Here is a 21,039-nt window from a genome sequence, read left to right on the forward strand (position 1 = left end):
CTGTGAACCCCTATATTTCCCCTAGCAAAACATTTGCCTTGCATAATTATTTTAATTTGTTTAATGAGCAGCTTCTATGTTAAACTGTGAGCTCTAGGAGGGTAAAGAGGAGGTCTGATTAATTTCCCACCAAATACCTAGCACACTGTTTGAATCAGAATGAGTATTCAATAAATCTTTGTTGAATGAACAATACTTTTTCCCATGTCCTTCTCTGCTTGTCTATTCATAAAATCATAGTTATAATAGGTTTTTATTGCTACCATGCCAAGAGAGGAGAAGAGTGATTAAAAATGTGAGCTCTGGAGCTAGAGTAATGGGTTCAAAGTCAGGCTGTGCCACTCACTAGCTGTGGGACTATAAAAATTTCTTCTTTGTATTTTGGTTGCCTCATCTGTAAAACCATAAATAAATAATTTTGCACTCACTAGATTGTAGGGAGTTTATATGTGTGAAACACTTGAAAGTGTGTCCGGTACATAGCAAGTTGTGAATTAATGTTAGCTATTGTTATGTTAGTACATCACAGGTAAATGAATGGATAAAAGAATAAAACTGCAAAAACAGAGAAAATACGATACGTGCTCTGCCTCTGGGCTGTTCTGAGGATCAAGTGATGTGAGTTTTAAATAATGACAAGCATTTGAGGTGTTTTATTAACATCATTACAAATGGGAAGCCCTAGTGGCTAGAGGAACATAACTGTTTTCTTTGGGAAAAATGGATGAAGGCAAAGAAATACTTAATTAGGTTTTGTTCCTTACTGGAATTTATTTTTATCCTCTACTACAATATTTTAAATACATAGTTTTAACAGTTTAATTTAATATTTTTGTAACTACAACATAACCAAACAAGAATTTTTCCTGAGACTTAGCTTTTTGAGAAATAATATCTGACTCTGAAATATTTTTTTCCTGGATCTTTATCCATTACTTACCTTTTATAGTTCACATTTTATTTAAACAATGTCTCTTTGTTTTTCCTACTTCAACAAGAAAACTTTTAAATGCTATCCTTGTAGCTATTTTCAAAGTTTCCTATGTATAGGTATTAGCCCTAGAATACTAAACCTCATTGATGTAATAATCATTGAATTTTTTCTGCTACATACAACCAAGCCATGACACAGGATTGCAAAAACAAACAAACAAAAAAACCAAATAATAAAATTATCTTCCTAATCTTTGTTTGAATTTCATATAAAGAAAGTTTAGGAAAAAATTCCTAAGATAAGACATTTACGCTTATGCAAATATAGCAAGGAATGAGGTGGTTCACTGCTGTTGATTGTCCAAACTGGTGTAGCATGCCATCCTTTAATTTCTTTATTTGCAAAGAAGACTCTCACTAGCTAACTGACTTAGAGATTGAAGATAATTAATTTGATCTTTTTTGGAGGAAAGCACAACGTTTATAAAGAAACATCCATTTTAAAAACAACTAAAATATTTTATAACACTTAAACTATTAATATCTAGTTGCAACAGCATGTATAAATCATGTAACATGAATTTTGATCCCAAATATAAATGGTCAAAGCTATGCATAGACTGAAAGTTGCCCTTGCCATTTATTTTTCAAGTAATAGATTAGTTCTGTATCTCAAAAAAGCTTGTGTAATTAACTTTCAAGGAACACTAAGAATACAAAGAAGAAATTTAAGCACATGTGAAAATTTTCCCAAGCTATGTAATTTGTATTAAATTTATTTTTGACAATTTTTTGTAATCTGTTCTTCCCGTAACTGAGACTAATTAACTTATCCTGCTAAATGACCAAGAAAGACATTTGATTCCAGATCTGTCTGAGAAATGAGAGGCCTTCATTTTTCATATTCCTAAAGCTGGATACAAAGAGTCCCTTTCTCCATCAGAATAATGATAACTATCATTTATTTAGTGCTTGTATTCAGTGTAGTGAAAGCAGGCTGCTGGCTAAATTCAGGTCCTGATTTCTGTGCTTACTGTGGTGACTTGAGCAAGTTACTTAAATTCTCTATGCCTCTGCTGTCTCATTGGATTAAAATGGGAATATTAATAAGATCTACTCATAAAGTTTTATTTATTACTTCCCATTTAATTTTTTGGCCCATATTTTACCCAGAATATTGTCACAGCTTCAAGATGCCGGAGTTTTAACTGCATTGTATTCTCTGTGAGAGCTATGACTATACCCTTTCTGATCAATCACAATACATCACCAACATGAACAGACTAAGAAGAAAGTGCCATACTAGTTGAAGAACTAATACGTCTCTTTTAAATCCTGTGATATGATCCATTAAAGATGGATAAAAGTGACAGAATAAAACATGAGATGTGTGAACACAGAAGACTCACATGATGCACAGTTCTACTTAACATAGTGACGTGTAAGACAAGCGTTTGTAGTCTCATGGCCTTTTGTTTGTTTTTCCACTTGTACATAGTTGATTAGGTAACTGCATCTTTTCCCTGCACCCAAAGGCTTTCTTAGGTAAAGTATCTTTGGAGCTAATCAATTTCCGGTCTCTTCTCATTCATTCACTCATATGCCAAGCACTGTCCAAGTGCAGTGAAAACAAAATAAACACAACGTATTTCCTTTAAGAGCTCTAGTCTACAGAGAAAATGTCACGTAGACAGATAATATTACAGGCAGGGATTTAAGACAAAGTATCATATAAAATGATACGAGAACCCAGACAAAAGAGTAAATAATTCTGCCTGGGGAAAAGGAAGAGTTCATAGAGGAAATAACCTTTAACTGAGTTTTGAAGGAATAATACTAGTATTTCAGAGGGAGGGAATCCCAAGGGCATGAAAACACAAAAAGAATACAGCATACTCAAACGATAGTGAGGATTTTTATCTGAATCCATCTGTTGATGCCTAGTGGATATGGAAGCAAATGATGTATGAAAATGAAATGTGGTCCTCAGATAAAATGCTACATATTAAGGAATTTGACTTTTGTCTGTAGGTAACAGGAATCTTGTGGATTTTTGCTTTTGTATTATATTTTACAACTAAGACTTATATTAAGAAATATAAGGAGATTATATAAATATCAAAAGATTTTAAACATGCATTATAGACATCAGTATCTCAACATTTCTCATTGGAGTTTAACTCTCCCTTGCCGCTCTGCTCCCTCCTCTCTGTGACCAGTTTTTCAAAATAATATTTTTATTGTAAAGGAAAGTACAAATATAGAAAAGTATACAAAACAGATGCACAGCTTAATGAATTACTCAAAGGTGAACAATCTAACCACCATCGGGTCAAGAAGTAAAAGTGTCCCTGAACTTCCTCTCCACAATGCAAAACACCTCTAAATACTCCACACCAACTGCAAGCCCATTCTTCCTTCTGTAAGGAATCATTATTTGTTTACAGTAATTATTTCCTTGCATTTTTCAGTTTCAGCAGTCAAATATGTACCCTATAATGCTAGTCTTGCTCCTTTATATATTTTTTGGTATGTTTTTGAAGCCTCGTTTAATCCAAAACTTATTTTTGCTACAAGTTATCTGTTGAAAAACCTGAGTTTTTCTACATAGTTTTCCAGTCTCAATTTTACAAACTGTATGTCTTTCTGGTCATGTGATTACCCGAAGTTGATTCTCTAGTAGATTTCTTTAGAAAGGGATAATGAGCCCCTCTGCCCTTTTTACAAGTCAATTTTGCTAGATACAAAATGCTTGATTCACTTTTTTTTCCCTTGAGAGTATTAATAAGATAAACTTATTTTCTATGAGCATAAAGTGTTGCTCTTGAAGTCTGATAATTATCTAATTGAAATGTCTTGTAAATCATGTGTTTTTTTCTTCTTTCTAGATAGTCAAATATTTTATTTTTCTTTAAACCCAGTACACTACAATATCTTGGTGTTAGTCATTGTGGATCAATATTCTTAAGTATATAATGAGTAACTTCAAATCCTTATTTTAGAAAAAATTTCCTGAATTATAATTTTCAGCATTTCTTCTGGTTCCTTCAGTTTTCTTCTTCTTTGATATCTTGCTCTTTTTCTCAGTCCCTTTTTAAAAGTTACCCAAAGTCCTTTAAAAATTACCCAAATTGGCTTAGCCAGTAAAGGACCTGCTTGTAATGCAGAAGACACACTGCTGCTGCTGCTCCTGCGTCACTTTAGTCATGTCCGACTCTGTGCGACCCCATAGACGGCAGCCAACCAGGCTTCCTGTCCCTGGGATTCTCCAGGAAAGAACACTGGAGTGGGTTGTCATTTCCTTCTCCAATGCATGAAAGTGAAAAGTGATAGTGAAGTTGCTCAGTCGTGTCCAACTCCTAGTGACCCCATGGACTGCAGCCTACCAGGCTCCTCCGTCCATGGGATTTTCTAGGCAAAAGTACTGGAGTGGGGTGCCATTGCCTTCTCTGAGAAGACACACAGGGGACATCTATTCGATCCCTGGGTTGGCAAGATCCCCTGGAGAAGGAAATGGCAACCCACTCCAGTATTCTTGCCTGGGAAATCCCAAGGACAGAAGAGTCTGGCAGGCTACAGTCTATGGGGTTGCAAAAGAGTCAGACATGACTTAGCAACTAAGCAACAACAAAAGTCATAAAAAAACTTTTTAAAAGTTTTAAAACGTTGACATTTACTCTTGAGCACTCTTAATACACCTGCAGTTGAGTTGTGTGTATGGTGAGATGTGTATACAAATTCTTTTCCTGAAAACACAGGATAAAAGTTTGTTTTTTGGGGGTTACCAAAAAAAGCTGTGCTTCTGAGAAATCATTTATTTGTATCTCATGAAATTATAAATTAATTTGATTTATATATGGTGTCTGACTCAGACCTGAGAAATGTAAAAGTATAGCAGTGGCCATATCAGCTTAAGGCAGCAGAGCAGACAGAAAGAGCCATGTTAGGAGCTCTTTTACACACAAGCAGGCCAAGGAAAGACAAGTGGTCTTACTAACCATACGAACATTGACCAGAGAGATAAGCCAAAATATCTTTTGGAAGTGGAAGTGTTAGTCACTTAGTCATGTCTGACTTTTTGCAACCCCATGGACTGTAGCCTTCCAGGCTCCTCTGTCCATGGGGATTCTCCAGGCAAGAATACTGGAGTGGGTTGCCATGCCCTCTTCCAGGGGATCTTCCCAACAAAGAGATTGAACCCAGGTCTCCCGCATTGCAGGTGGATTGTTTATCATCTGAGTCACCAGGGAAGTTGGAGAAGGCAATGGCAACCCACTCCAGTACTCTTCCATGGAAAATCCCATGGATAGGGGAGCCTGGTGGGCTGCAGTCCATGGGGTCGCAGAGTCGGACACAACTGAGCAACTTCATTCACTTCACTCACTTCATACTTTATCGCTGGAGAAGGAAATGGGGTCACAGAGAGTCAGACACGACTGAAGTGACTGAGCATGCACGCACATGCACACACCAGGGAAGCAAATGTCTTTTAAAAGAGATTCAATGCAATCCTTATCAAGCTACCAACTGTATTTTTCACAGAGCTAGAACAAATAATTTCACAATTTGTATGGAAATACAAAAAACCTCGAATAGCCAAAGCAATCTTGAGAAAGAAGAATGGAATTGGAGGAATCAAGCTGCCTGACTTCAGGCTCTACTACAAAGCCACAGTCATCAAGACAGTATGGTACTGGCACAAAGACAGAAATATAGATCAATGGAACAAAATAGAAAGCCCAGAGATAAATCCACGCACCTATGGACACCTTATCTTTGACAAAAGAGGCAAGAATACACAATGGATTAAAGACAATCTCTTTAACAAGTGGTGCTGGGGAAACTGGTCAACCACTTGTAAAAGAATGAAACTAGAACACTTTCTAACACCATACACAAAAATAAACTCAAAATGGATTAAAGATCTAAACGTAAGACCAGAAACTATAAAACTCCTAGAGGAGAACATAGGCAAAACACTCTCCGACATACATCACAGCAGGATCCTCTATGACCCACCTCCCAGAATACTGGAAATCAAAGCAAAAATAAACAAATGGGACCTAATTAAAGTTAAAAGCTTCTGCATAACAAAGGAAACTATAAGCAAGGTGAAAAGATAGCCTTCAGAATGGGAGAAAATAATAGCAAATGAAGCAACTGACAAACAACTAATCTCAAAAATATACAAGCAACTCCTGCAGCTCAATGCCAGAAAAATAAATGACCCAATCAAAAAATGGGCCAAAGAACTAGACATTTCTCCAAAGAAGACATACAGATGGCTAACAAACACATGAAAAGATGCTCAACATCACTCATTATCAGAGAAATGCAAATCAAAACCACTATGAGGTACCATTTCACGCCAGTCAGAATGGCTGCGATCCAAAAGTCTACAAGCAATAAATACTGGAGAGGGTGTGGAGAAAAGGGAACCCTCTTACACTGTTGGTGGGAATGCAAACTAGTACAGCCACTATGGAGAACAGTGTGAAGAGTCCTTTAAAAACTGGAAATAGAACTGCCTTATCACCCAGCAATCCCACTGCTGGGCATACACACCAAGGAAACCAGAATCGAAAGAGACACGTGTACCCCAATGTTCATCACAGCACTGTTTGTAATAGCCAGGACATGCAAGCAACCTAGATGTCCATCATCAGATGAATGGATAGGAAAGTTGTGGTACATATACACAATGCAGTATTATTCAGCCATTAAAAAGAATACATTTGAATCAGTTCTAATGAGGTGGATGAAACTGGAGCCTATTATACAGAGTGAAGTAAGCCAGAAAGAAAAACACCAATACAGTATACTAACGCATATATATGGAATTTAGAAAGATGGTAATGATAACCCTGTATGCGAGACAGCAAAAGAGACACAGATGTATAGAACAGTCTTTTGGACTCTGTGGGAGAGGGAGAGGGTGGGAAGATTTGGGAGAATGACATTGAAACATGTATAATATCATATAAGAAATGAATCGCCAGTCCAGGTTAGATGCACGATACAGGATGCTTGGGGCTGGCACACTGGGATGACCCAGAGGAATGGTATGGGGAGGGAGGTGGGAGCGGGGTTCAGGATGGGGAACACATGTACACCCGTGGCGGATTCATGTTGATGTATGGCAAAGCCAATACAATATTGTAAAGTAATTAGCTTCCAATTAAAATAAATAAATTTACATTGAAAAAATAAAAATAAAAGAGACTAATTTACCCAAGAGATACACCTGAAGGAGAAAGCCACTTGAAAGGGCACTGGGGTTTCAACAGAAAGGCTCTTGGTGGGGTGAAATCTGATGTCTATGACTAAGTGTTGGTTGATGTCCTCAGTGGTCACTCAGGAAAAAGGACAATATTTGAATACTGTAGTTGGAAATTCCAGGCAGAAGAATCTAAAGAGCCTTCTTTAAATATCAGAGTCCCCAGACTGTCAGTTCCAGATTGTCACAACAGTGGCCATGTAAACCTGAGTCTTTTTCTCCAATCCTTTTAACAGTGGTCCATCTCTGGAGGATCAGAGCCCAGAGCTTGCACACTGCGTGAGGAAGCAGTAGAATGAGAAAGAAACAAAGGAGAACCCAAACACTGCAAGTCTCTGAGCCTGAAACACTCTCAACACTGAGGATAAGCTTCAAATAAGGTAAGACTATGCAGTTGTGAGATTACGCATGGCCTGGAGATTCAGAATATTTAAGTGACACTTCTTGTGTCAAAAGGTGATCAAAGGATGTTTTTGTTTTTCATAATGATTGGAAAATCTATGAGACCCACCATGGAAATCATTTAAAAGGTGAAGAACTAGTCCGTTCTATAGAGTTGAAGGTAGACAGAAAGAAAAAATAAAGCTTTCTTTTCACCTTATAAAGTTATTTCTGTTCAGGAAAAGATTACATTTGTTAAAAAAACAAATTAGTTTATGCTGACATAGATTGAAAAAGGTCAGGAATAACAAGATTAGGTCAATGTTAGCTTAAAACCATGGTCCTTGTTTACAACTGGAAAGTTTGATGTCAATCAAAGCTTCAAACTCCTGAGTAAACTTGACCTGTTCCATGGAGAACCCATCCTGATCTGACCATAAGGACTATTAGAGATGGTGTGTAGACAACTCTCAGCACATACTAAGCCCTTAACAAATGATGGCTGTTCTTATTCTGCCCTTCTTTGCTATACAGTCGAGACACACCACCTCACACTTGATCATAAGGTATTTCCCATTGGGTGAGTGTCTTTTTTTTCTCCAACTGATATCAAAATTATTAGAATACTGGTTAGAACTTTGAAACTAGAATTTTTCAATAATAATTGATGACTGATCAATAAGTAGATATAAGAGTTAGGACATCACAACAGAAATGTTTTGGAGTAGGCCAGGGAAACCAATAAGTAGCCCTAAAATTGCAGCCTTTTTTAGTCAACTTTTCACTTTTTCTGTCTCAAATTTCTCATTATTAATCAAATGTCTCTTTATTTTATGCCTTGAAGTCACCTATTATTAAACATCAGGACTTTAAAAATTATGTTATTTTGTGGTATCAGACTTTTGGAATAAGATTATCTTCTTTGGAATGGTACCCAAGTTCGGTGAGAGCCATATGAATTAACTGGATAACAATACTTCCGTCCGTGTAAAGTTGCCTCGAAGCAATATACGAATATTCTGCACAAGGCATGGAAAGAGTTGGTGAAGAAGTAGAAAGTTACGACAGAAAAGAAGGGCGTTTTCTTTTTAGATTTAAATGTAATTCTACATGTAGACTTTTGAATTCAATGTTTTTAAAAGATCTCTTGCTCTTCAATTACTTTAGTTATGTAACCTTTGTTTTAAAGATGCTTACAACTGGAAGTTTTATTTTTTTTCATACCCATATTTTGTGATTGTGTACAATGTTATATAGGAGAAAAAGAAAATGGGGATCTTCCCAACCCAGGGATCAAACCTACATCTCTTAGTCTCCTGCCGTAGCAGGCAGATTCTTTACCACTGTGTCACCTAGGAAGCTCAATATTTTTTTTCTAATATATTTCCTTTAGACACAGAATTCACTGCTGAAACACTGCTAAAAACGGTTACAGAACATTTACATGCTCTTTGGATATATTTTCCTTTTTAATCTAGTCACTAAGTGCCTACTACAAGCACCATGAGGGTAGAATTTGGATCTGTTTTAACATTACTTTATAAAAACAATCTTGTTTCATTATTCCATAAGCTATGGCCTTCTGTTACGCAAACTATTCATTACATGTGAAACATTAACCCCAAAGACAGTAGGGAAAACTAAAAACTGTTTTCTCGATAAAAGAAGACATCATCCCTTTCTCATCTAGTAACTTTTTCAAATTCTGCACAGAATATAAGGAAAAGTAAAAATCAGTTTCCACTACTGTATATAAATCTGAATGAGTAGCCAAAAGTTTTTTAATAAGTAAAAAAAAATAATTGGAAATTTTAGCTCCAAGTATTCCTTTAAATGTTGATACTGGTGACCTAAAAGCAGTGTAGGATAGATGATTAAGTATTTCATCATGATAAAAATTAAATATTGATGATTTAAAATGAGTCCGACTCTTTGCGGCCCCATGAACTGTAGCCTACCAGGCTCCTCCGTCCATGGGATTTTCCAAGCAAGAATACTGGAGTGGGTTGCTCTTTCCTTCTCCTGGGGATCTTCCCAACCCAGGGATTGAACCCGGGTCTCCCCCATTGTAGGCAGATGCTTTACCATCTGAGCCACTAGGAAGTCTCAAAAAATAAGTTTAGGAAGTAAAATTTATTTTTGAACTGTAACAATTCCACATTAATACATCTATGTAAAAATAATTTGCATTTTAAGTTTTATCAGAGAAAATTTTAGGCAATAAATTAAGGATATAATTTTTTGCAAAATTTAAAATTAAAGCTTCAAGAGGTAGATAAACTGAGAGCAAATGTCAATTATTTTGATTTTTTAAATAATTCAATTATATGGTAAAAGGATATGACAAAGGTGTTCTTCAAAGTGTGTGTGTTTGGGAGGTAGTTCTTAGAATATATCATGTTGTTTTGTACTAATGTCAACTTTATCTTGACTATATAAAGCTTATTCTTTTTCCTACCACAAAAACTGAGGTAAATATATTCTATCCCTCAACCCTCAATATGACTATTTGTGCTTTGGGGATAAAAGAAATTTTGAACCCTTATTTATGAACTATTATTTCTCTACAATAACCCTATTCAGGGAAATGAAGGGTACATTTGTTTTACTGATCCCATCTAAGCACATTATAAAAGGCAAGATGATGGCCAGAAAATCTATACTTAAATTATTGGAATGTAACAGGACTGAGAAATCCCTTATGGAACACATAGAGATCAGATCTGACACTCTAGCTCGACCTGATTAGGATCTAGAATAAGAGTATTTAGTGATTTTTAAGACATTAATAGAGCAGAGTTATGGGAAAGCTAGTCTAGATTTGGCATTTCATTTTCTGTGTGCCTGTAAGTGAACTAAACATATGACCTTTCCAAAGGAAATACAAATAAGTTTACCAATTATAGAAAAGATACAATTTAAAAAAAGGAAACCACAGTGATACAACTAAATAACTGCAAATTCAAACATGGAAAACAAAACGGTGCAGTATGACAGAAATGGTCAATAAGATGATAAAATTGTATTGTCATTACTTCTTTGTACATTTTTAAGTAATTAAATTAGAAAATTTAATCTGTGTGACTAATTTGGATAATTTTATGATCATAACTATGAGAATTAAAAAAAATCTGTTCCAAGCTACATTTGTTTATTCTACTATTAGGAAAATGAAAACAAACCACTAAATAATAAAGCAAATCAGCCTCAGAAAACAGAATATTCAATTTTGAAAGATATTTTCTTATCATGGGAGAATCTCCTACTGGATATGAGGATGTTATGAAATTACTCAGTCCATTCTACTGTACAGCCATAATGCTCCCTGGTAGGACAGGAATTAGGTACACATTAGGGATGGGTATGAGCAGATATGATAAATATTGAAGACAAGGCTCTGTATTCAAGCAGTTTACAATTGTCTGACAAGGCTCTGTATTCAAGGAGCTTACAACTTCCCTCATAGTTCAGTTCTTAAAGAATCTGCTGTAATGCATGAGGCCTGGGTTCAATTTCTGGATCAGGAAGATCCCCTGGAGAAGGAAATGGCAACCCACTCCAGTATTCTTGCCCGGAGAATCCCACGGACAGAGAAGCCTGGCAGGCTATAAGTCCATGTGTTGCAAGAGTTGGGCATGACTTAGCGACTAAATCAGAGGTTAAAGCATCTGCCTGGAATGCGGGAGACCTGGGTTCGATCCCTGGGTCGGAAAGATCCCCTGGAGAAGGAAAATGGCAACCCACTCCAGTACTCTTGCCTGGAGAATCCCATTGAGGGAGGAGCCTGGTAGGCTACAGTCCATGGGGTCACAAAGAGTCGGACGTGACTGAGCGACTTCACTTTCACTTTAGCGACTAAATCACCACCACCACCACAACTGTCTGAACTAGAATGATTTAAAGAGCAGAGTTAAAAGGGAAAAGCTGGAAGATAGTTCTTTTAATGAACATTCAACTACAAAATAAACTAGTGTTCCTCTTTAAAGCAAGTCCTCCACCAGCATGCTGAACAGAACTTCACTCCATTGTTTGATAAGAGCCTATTCTCTAATCTCTGGATGAATCAAGCTAATTATTAGTACATTAGAGCAGAATTCAGGTTCTATTTTATGACACTGCTTCAGTTCAGTTCAGTTCAGTCACTCAGTCGTGTCCGACTCTTTGCGACCCCATGAATCGCAGCACGCCAGGCCTCCCTGTCCATTACCAACTCCCGGAGTCCACCCAAACCCATGTCCATTGTGTCAATGATAACATCTAACCATCTCATCCTCTGTAGTCCCCTTTTCCTCATGCCTTCAATCTTTCCCAGCATCAGGGTCTTTTCAAATGAATCAGCTATTCATATCAGGTGGCCAAAGTATTGGAGTTTCAGCTTCAACATCAGTCCCTCCAATGAACACCCAGGACCGAGCTCCTTTAGGATGGAATGGTTAGATCTCCTTGCAGTCCACGGGACTCTCAAGAGTCTTCTCCAACACCACACAGTTCAAAAGCATAAATTCTTTGGTGCTCAGCTTTCTTCATAGTCCAACTCTCACATCCATACATGACTACTGGAAAAACCATAGCTTTGACTAGATGGACCTTTGTTGGCAAAGTAATGTCTCTGCTTTTGAATATGTGGTCTAGGTTGGTCATAATTTTCCTTCCAAGGAGCAAGCGTCTTTTAATTTCATGACTGTACTTACCATCTGCAGTGATTTTGGAGCCCAGAAAAATAAAGTCAGCCACTGTTTCCACTGTTTTCCCATCTATTTGTCATGAAGTGATGGGACCAGATGCCATGATCTTAGTTTTCTGAATGTTGAGCTTTAAGCCAACTTTTTCACTCTCCTCTTCCACTTTCATCAAGAGACTCTTCACTTTCTGCCCTAAGGGTGGTGTCATCTGCATATCTGAGGTTATTGATATTTCTCCCGGCAATCAGTACACTGGTCTATTGGTTTGTTAGTAACACAAGTCACTTGGAAGTCATTCATATTAGAGCTTCTTTAAACCAAATTTTACTCAAGGTTATTCTAATAAGTTTCATTCTAGGTAACAAACACTATTTCAGGATTTGTTAAATAGCAGCAAGAGAATGAAACAACAAATCTTGCATTTGAACACTAAGTAAAAGTAAAACCATTTCAAATGAACAGTTTGATCTTTCAATAATTGGAAAAGCTGTATCTACACAGCTGGGAGGAAAGATATTCCACTATTTTTGCATACCAGTGTACTGGTGCAGTGCTCAGTATTTAATAGAGGTTCAGTCAATGTTTACTGAATAAAATAAACTACGTGATGAGCAAAAATCTGCAAATATTATGGATTCTTAAACATGGCTGCCACACGGGGAAGTTATGGCTTACCACTTCCCCTTGAAGTTAAAATTACCTTTCTCCAGAAAAAAATTGTATAGGTAATAATAGAACCTATCATGCATCAGACATTACAAGCAGTATCATTTTTTTAAGCCCATCTTTTTTTTTTTTTTCTTTTTTTTTACCCTGGAAAGCAGACATCTTCTTGGTTTTCAAATTAGGGAAACTGAAGCTTAGAAAACTTAACTTGCTCAATTTCACCCATGGAAGAAGTGGTAGGATATGGGTTAAAGTCTGGTCATTCTGGCCTTTCTATAGCACAAACTGGGGGGCAATGTATATAATTATTACTCAAAATTACAGTAAGAAATCAAATCCATTCTCTGTCAGGGACTATATATATATATGTGTGTGTGTGTGTGTGTGTGTGTGTGTGTATTATTATCTATAAAAAATAATAGGATGCACTTCTTCCTGTCTGACTGTAACATGTATTTGTATTGTGAAAGCACCAATGGAGCTATAGCACAGTAACGTTTGGTTTGGCATGGAACAACAGACTGGTTCCAAATAGGAAAAGGAGGACGTCAAGGCTGTATATTGTCACCCTGCTTATTTAACTTCTATGCAGAGTACATCATGAGAAACGCTGGACTGGAAGAAACACAAGCTGGAATCAAGATTGCTGGGAGAAATATCAATAACCTCAGATATGCAGATGACACCATCCTTATGGCAGAAAGTGAAGAGGAACTAAAAAGCCTCTTGATGAAAGTGAAAGTGGAGAGTGAAAAAGTTGGCTTAAAGCTCAACATTCAGAAAACTAAGATCTTGGCATCCGGTCCCATCACTTCATGGGAAATAGATGGGGAAACAGTGTCAGACTTTATTTTTTTGGGCTCCAAAATCACTGCAGATGGTGACTGCAGCCATGAAATTAAAAGACGCTTACTCCTTGGAAGGAAAGTTATGACCAACCTAGTAGCATATACAAAAGCAGAGACATTACTTTGCCAACAAAGGTTCGTCTAGTCAAGGCTATGGTTTTTCCAGTAGTCATGTATGGATGTGAGAGTTGGACTGTGAAGAAGGCTGAGCGCCGAAGAATTGATGCTTCTGAACTGTGGTGTTGCAGGAGACTCTTGAGAGTCCCTTGGACTGCAAGGAGATTCAACCAGTCCATCCTAAAGGAGATCAGCCCTGGGATTTCTTTGGAAGAAATGCTGCTAAAGTTGAAACTCCAGTACTTTGGCCACCTCATGCGAAGAGTTGACTCATTGGAAAAGACTCTGATGCTGGGAGGGATTGGGAGGAGTAGGAGAAGGGGACGACAGGGGATGAGATGGCTGGATGGAATCACTGACTCGCTGGACGTGAGTCTGAGTGAACTCCGGGAGTTGGTGATAGACAGGGAGGCCTGGCATGCTGCGATTCATGGGGTCGCAAAGATTGGGACACGACTGAGCGACTGAACTGAACCGAACTGAGAACCATCATCGGAGAAGGAAATGGCACCCCACTCCAGTACTCTTGCCTGGAAAATCCCATGGACGGAGGAGCCTGGTAGGCTGCAGTCCATGGGGTCGCTAAGGGTCGGACACGACTGAGCAACTTCACTTTCACTTTTCACTTTCATGCACTGGAGAAGGAAATGGCAACCCACTCCAGTGTTCTTGCCTGGAGAATCCCAGGGACGGTGGAGCCTGGTGAGCTGCTGTCTATGAGGTCGCACAGAGTCAGACACGACTGAGGCGAACTTAGCAGCAGCAGCAGAACCATCATAGTTCCTCATTGGAAGGAGGCCAGGGCAGAAGACAGAGTCAAGCAAACCCTAAAGAGAGTTAAGAGTATTCTTTAGGAAGCCATCTGTAGCTAGAGGATATTACTTCTAGGAGGCCCTAGAGACACCTCCAGAAGCAAGAAAGCAAGTCACTGGTGTGTCTTCTGGGTTGTTTCTGATGTGTGGGGACAAGAAGTGGTGACAATGGTACAGAAAAAAAGAGTACTACCTTTATTAGCATCATTGAGATTCTCAGAATAAAGACATTTATTTTTGCCAGTAATAGACTTAAAAAAAAAAGTAGTCTCACCCCTATAAACTGTGATCTAGAAAAGCTGGGTAAAATATTAAATATATCTTTTTGATAGCATCTTGAAAGGACAAGATCCTAAGGAGAAGGTGCAGAGAAGTCTGCCTATGTTCATCTCTGCTTTTCCTCTTGACTCATTTGCTAATTTGAAAGTTATTCCAGAGCCTGAGAAATCACTCATAAAGAGTGATTTAGAAGCAGGCAGCTTAGAAGCAGGGAAGCCAAGAGCTTTCAGGAGTCCCAGAGTTCTTAGAAAATATAAATTGGACTTTAGAGGCAACTAGGAAGGAAGATGGTGACTGCAGCCATGAAATTAAAAGACGCTTACTCCTTGGAAGGAAAGTTATGACCAACCTAGTAGCATATTCAAAAGCAGAGACATTACTTTGCCAACAAAGGTCCATCTAGTCAAGGCTATGGTTTTTCCAGTGGTCATGTATGGATGTGAGAGTTGGACTGTGAAGAAGGCTGAGCGCCGAAGAATTGACGCTTTTGATCTGTGGTGTTGGAGGAGACTCTTGAGAGTCCCTTGGACTGCAAGGAGATCCAACCACTCCATTCTGAAGAAGATCAGCCCTAAGATTTCTTTGGAAGGAATGATGCTAAAGCTGAAACTCCAGTACTTTGGCCACCTCATGCGAAGAGTTGACTCATTGGAAAAGACTCTGATGCTCGGAGGGATTGGGGGCAGGAGGAGAAGGGGACGACAGAGGATGAGATGGCTGGATGGCATCACTGACTGGATGGGCGTGAGTCTGAGTGAACTCCGGGAGTTGGTGATGGACAGGGAGGCCTGGCATGCTGTGATTCATGGGGTCCCAAAGAGTCAGACACGACTGAGCGACTGAACTGAACTGAACTGAGGAAGGAAGAGCCTTTAAAAACACCTCAGGCTTTCAGTTAGGACAGAAGAAGGGCCACCCTAGGAGTAAGAATGAAGCTGAAATAGGCTAGACCTAACAGACTGAAAGCCATTTAAGCTAAGGTGTTTTGCTCTGAGCCTAGTTTCCTAACAGAAGCAAAAGTAAAATCTTCTCTGGAAGTAAAAAAAAAAACAACAACACATGACTCAGAGCCTAAAATTTTTCACAAACAAAGACAGCATTCCATTAAGAATTTCTGGGCATACTAGGAAACAAAAATAAGAAAAGGGAATAGAAATAAGATCCATAGATGACCTAAATGTTGAAGCTATTAGGCCCATGTCAGAATTTCACTAGAGAACAATAATCTACAAATAAGAATCCAATACAAATTCTGAAGTTGAAAACTATGACTCAATAAACTAAAAATACAATTTAAAGTACATTTATAATAAATTAAAAATTTTAAATTCGTTTATAATGAAAGACATGAGATACTTAAGAATAAATTTAACAATATATGTGGAAGACTTCTATGCTGAAAATTACAAAGATCAAAATAAATAAATAGAGGGAGAGACACGACACAATCATAGACAGAAAAATTCAGTATTTTTAAAATGTCAATTCTTCCCAAACTGATCAACAGATTCACCAGAATTCCAACCAAAATCCCAAAAGACTTTTTAGAAATTGAAACATCAATTGTAAAATTTATATTAAAATGCAAAAAACACACAAAAACGTAGAATGGCCAAAACAATAATAATTTAAAAAAAGGTGTGTAAGTTGGCACATGGATACATCATGCTTATCAAGGGAACTGAATAGACTCAGAAAATTACTTGATTTTTGACCAAGGTGCAAATGTGATATCCAGCAGAGGAAAGGAGAATCTTTTCAACAAACGCTGTTGGAATAACTGGATTCTTATTTTTCAAAAATAAAGGTATCACCCCCTATTGTTATATTAATACAATATAGAAAAATCAACCTTCAGTGCATTCTAGGCCTAAATGTAATATACTGTGAATATTAAAAAGATACTAAGAGGGCTTTATTTACAACTTTATGCTAGGGAACTTTAGTATTTGGACGATATGTATGAATTCCTAGAAAAATACAACCTGCAACAACTTTTCTTCAAAATGTTGTTAAGAAAATGAAAGGTTACAAATTGGAATAAAAATATTCAAAACACACATTCTGACCAAAAAAAAAAAAAAAAAAGTATACAGGGGAAGGAGAAAGGAGAGGTATTATTCAAAGGGTACAAAGTTTGCTAAACACAATCACTAAGTCTTAGAACTCTATTGTACATATAGTCCCTACAGTTAAGAATGTTGTATTAAAATTTGCTAAGAGGGTAGAGTTTATGCTAAGTGTTCTTATCACTTAATAATAAAAATTGAAAGCAGGAGGAAATTTTTAGAGGTGATGGGTTTATTTATGGCATACATTGTGGTGAGTTTTGCGGATGTATACTTAACTCCAAACTTATTAAGTTCTATACATATACATGTATACATATAGGTGTTTACATAAACACATACAGCTTTGTTTGCCAATCATATCTCAACAAAGAAAAAAGATGTGTTCATAGTATGCAAATAACTCCTACAACTTAATTACAAGGAAACAAACTCAATTTTTAAAATGGGTAAAGTTTTCAACATACTTCACAAAAATGAAATAACACTATATACCCATTCAAATGGCTAAAACTAAAAACCATCTCAACTGTTGCCATGTGATTGAAAGATTCATCATTCTGTGAAACTAAAGGAAAGATAAAGAGGCAGATGCAAGTAGACTAGATGGTGGGAAGATGGAGAGAATTCTTGGCGAGGCTCACAACTGTTTTTCCAATAAGGATGAGGCAAAGTCACTGGTTGAGGAGAAAGTTAGTGATTCCAAGTGTAGAGAAAGAATGAGATACTTCGTTTAAAGTGAGCAAAATAACTACAGAAAAGAGTAGGAGAGACCATTTGGATGAGGTCACATTAGTCCACCCAATTGTTAAGCTGCCTAGGTGTAAGTACAGGCAAGAAAAGATAAATGCGTGAATTCATTTATGATCTGGGTTTTGCCAGGAAAGCAGAAGTCAGGGACAAAGAGTTGAGGGTATTCGCAGGGAACTGGTTTTAATGCCACTATTTGTGAATATATACATATAGCCAGAATTAATTAATAATTCTTTACTATGAAGCACTATGCAAGTTACTAGTATAATGGTGGCAAAACTAAGCATTGTCTCAATTTAAGGTTGGTTACATACCAGACACAGGGAAGACTGGAATGTACCGAAAGTTAAAATAAGCAGCTAACTGCAATATTTCCAAAACTGAACCATATAATGAACTTACTCCTTATTCTACACATTCCATTTGAGGTCTAAAATCTATCTTTCCTGTCTTCCTAATCAGGCTTTCCACATCTATTTGCTTTGGCTCTGACCTTTTCATGGTCTTTACCTAATTTTATCTAAAGGAAGGCTAATGTTTAGTGTTTCCATTACTTCCCACTCCATCTTGCCTCCTTCTCACACTATTGGTGATGAATCTTCAATGATCCTGTGGTATTGCTCACTTTTTGGAAAAAAATTTTTTTTGGCTTTTCACATAAATATAGTATCAAGGTACTCCTCAACCCACAATTGCTCTCTTTACAACACCTACAACCAAAACCATGAAAAGGTTTCTTCCAAAAATCGTAAAATGGCTATTGCAGGCTATCTTGCTTGTATTCCCCAGTCTGTTTCTCTCAGTATAACTGCTGAAAAGTCTCTATTGCTCTGGCTTGCACAAGTACTTAGTTTTTACGTAGGCAGCAGACCGGGAAGAATTCTGAAATACAAAGTTAAAAGTGTTTTTACTAAAGCTGAAGAAATTTCTTGGAAGAACGGAGTACCTTGCATCTGACACTTTCAGAAACAGTCTAAAATTAAAACTGGTTGGGTGCAGGTTCACACAGATTTTATTTTTGCAACCTTCTTGGTTGTTTCCATGTTGCATCACAAAACAAAGGCAGTGAACTCTCACAAGTTTACCACGATCCGTCTTTTAAGTGGTTTGCCTCTGACTCGTAATATTGGAAAAGGGACATGCTGTTCCTTTCAAACAATTAGCACGGACAGCCTTACTTTAGCTAAAATTTGATCAAGACCAAGACCACACCATAAAACACAGAATATGAAGTGTTTTTGACAGAAAGGGAAAATAAAGCTAATTAATTCCTTAAATTCTGAAGCACTGCTAAAAGACCAAAAGACATGCTTCCTTACATAATAAGAAGCGCTTTTATGTTCCTCACGAATAGTGTATTTGCCTGCATTCCTTTTTTTTAGTGACACCGCTACCGCCTCAGGACTGGTGCTTAAAGACACAGTGGGTGGGTCAAGCCGGTTCAGGAAGACATTTAGAAGGAAAGGCTGGGCCCATCCCAGCATTGGGACCGCGCCCAGCAGGCATTTGGCTCACATAATACTCTAGAGGAAAATACAGCTCGAGTATACCATTAATTTTCCACAAAGATTTCCAGAAACCTGACTCACAGCCAGAAACTCAAACCCTGTGGGCAGGAAGAAAAAAAAACCTACTACGCCACCATTTCCGCCTTGCCGGGCCAGCAAACGTGCAAATATGGAGAAAGACGTACGCGCTGCGCCTACGTTCTCACAATGCGCAAGCGCACGACGAGGCCCCGCCCCCTCGCGCTCCCGCCGAGGCGCGCGCACCAGAAATTAGCCCCCACTAGCGCCGCCCGGGGCTTCCGCCCCGAGGCCTGACGGTCGCCGTTCGGTTCCGGTTCTAACCCCGCCCTCACGCGGTAACCCTCCAGAAGTCTTAATATCCGGGACCAGAGGCTGGCGCCAGCGCGCACTTCCGGCGACGGACGCAGAGGAAAGAATCTGGTGACGCTTCTTCCCTTGTACCGTGCCGCCCAGGCTCCGGCTCTCGGTGCGGCAGCGCCATCTGGTGCTGAGTCTCTCGCTGCCCGCAGAGGGGGCGCGCGCCCTTCTCCCGGAATCTTCCAGAGAAAATGTGGCCTGGGCTTTCGTCACTCGCCCTCGGAAAAGGAGAGACCCGAGCTTTCGCCCTGCCGAGTTCTCACGCAGGAGGTACTTTGTAGGACTTCGCAGCGGAAGCGACTTGTACGTGTTAGCTATAAATACCGAAGATGGAGAGGAAGCTGAGTTCTTCCTCTAGTTTTAAGTCCAGAAAAACAGAACGTTTTTTTGTTTCCTCATGACTTGTTCCTGAACGCCTCTCAGGCATTTTTCTCAGTTACCAATTCATTAGTCCCAAGACAAGAGTCCACTATTTCTTTCTTGGGTGGGAAGATGGCACAGACCTTGTGGCTTAGACTGCTCTGTGCTATAAAAGCTTTTGTTTCCTTTTGCTTATTAAAGCTGTGTTGTAAAAACATGCAGCGTGTGTCTGGAGCCCATGAGGAAGTAGGGAATTTGCTATGAAAACAGGCTAAAGAGATTTCAGAAAGGTAGTCTCAGGAACACCCCTGGTGTATGTAGGTTTGTTTGCGTGGCGTGTTTCTATGAGATTAACAGAAAACGTCATTTCTCCCAAGTCAGCAAAATCAACGTAAATTCTCCCTGAATGATGCTTGGAAACCTCGATTTTCCTGGAAGTGTGTAGATCGGATGATATATATGTAGCTAGTATTGTGTGGTTCTTCTTTATTGGAATGGTGTGGTAACCGAGTATGGGAGTGCTAGTGAAAGCTGGTGAAGCAAGTTTCCTATAGACTCCAGCTCCCACTGTCTAGACTGCTCCACCGGGCGTTTCTCCTACTCGTGGTTCTCAAACTCACTAGATGTCCGCTCATTAGATGTCCCTGGAAAGCTTATTAAACCAGATGGGTCTTAACCCTAAAGTTTTTAACTGGGAACGTCAGGGGGTAGAATTCTATTGGGTTGTCACAATGTTCCTTCCAGTTTTCCCTTAAGATGTTAAGGAAAAAACCCTGAATGAATTTTTTTTGCCAATATAATATAATAAATAGCTCTGATAAATTATCTGGTGATACTTAATACTTAGGTCCTTGGTACTAGGATCACACCTGCAGTAATGTGGAGTTCAGGGTTACTTTGTCAGCACATGCAGTCATGCTCGTTCGGTTGGATGCTAATGATACCAAAACTGGAGAAATCCATTGTTGAAAAGTAA

General features: G+C 38.4%; 1 protein-coding gene and 1 long non-coding RNA gene across 13 annotated transcripts in view; one reads left to right on the forward strand and one right to left on the reverse strand.

Moving 5' to 3' along the window:
• Positions 1-21,039, reverse strand: part of STARD13 (StAR related lipid transfer domain containing 13) — a 482,949-nt gene that overhangs the window by 355,247 nt on the left and 106,663 nt on the right. The window lies entirely within an intron of this gene.
• Positions 19,569-21,039, forward strand: part of LOC102403942 — a 59,477-nt gene continuing 58,006 nt past the window's right edge. For 7 of the 9 annotated variants that reach the window (XR_003102737.3, XR_006544154.2, XR_006544155.2 and 4 more), the window contains exon 1: positions 19,569-19,973. This is a non-coding gene — a long non-coding RNA (uncharacterized LOC102403942). Of the gene's footprint in view, positions 20,007-21,039 lie in introns of all 9 variants that reach the window. The other 2 variants (XR_003102738.3, XR_003102739.3) reach the window with 2 other exon arrangements.

This window comes from Bubalus bubalis, chromosome 13 (assembly GCF_019923935.1).
Source record: "Bubalus bubalis isolate 160015118507 breed Murrah chromosome 13, NDDB_SH_1, whole genome shotgun sequence".
Classification (NCBI taxonomy): Eukaryota; Metazoa; Chordata; class Mammalia; order Artiodactyla; family Bovidae; genus Bubalus; species Bubalus bubalis.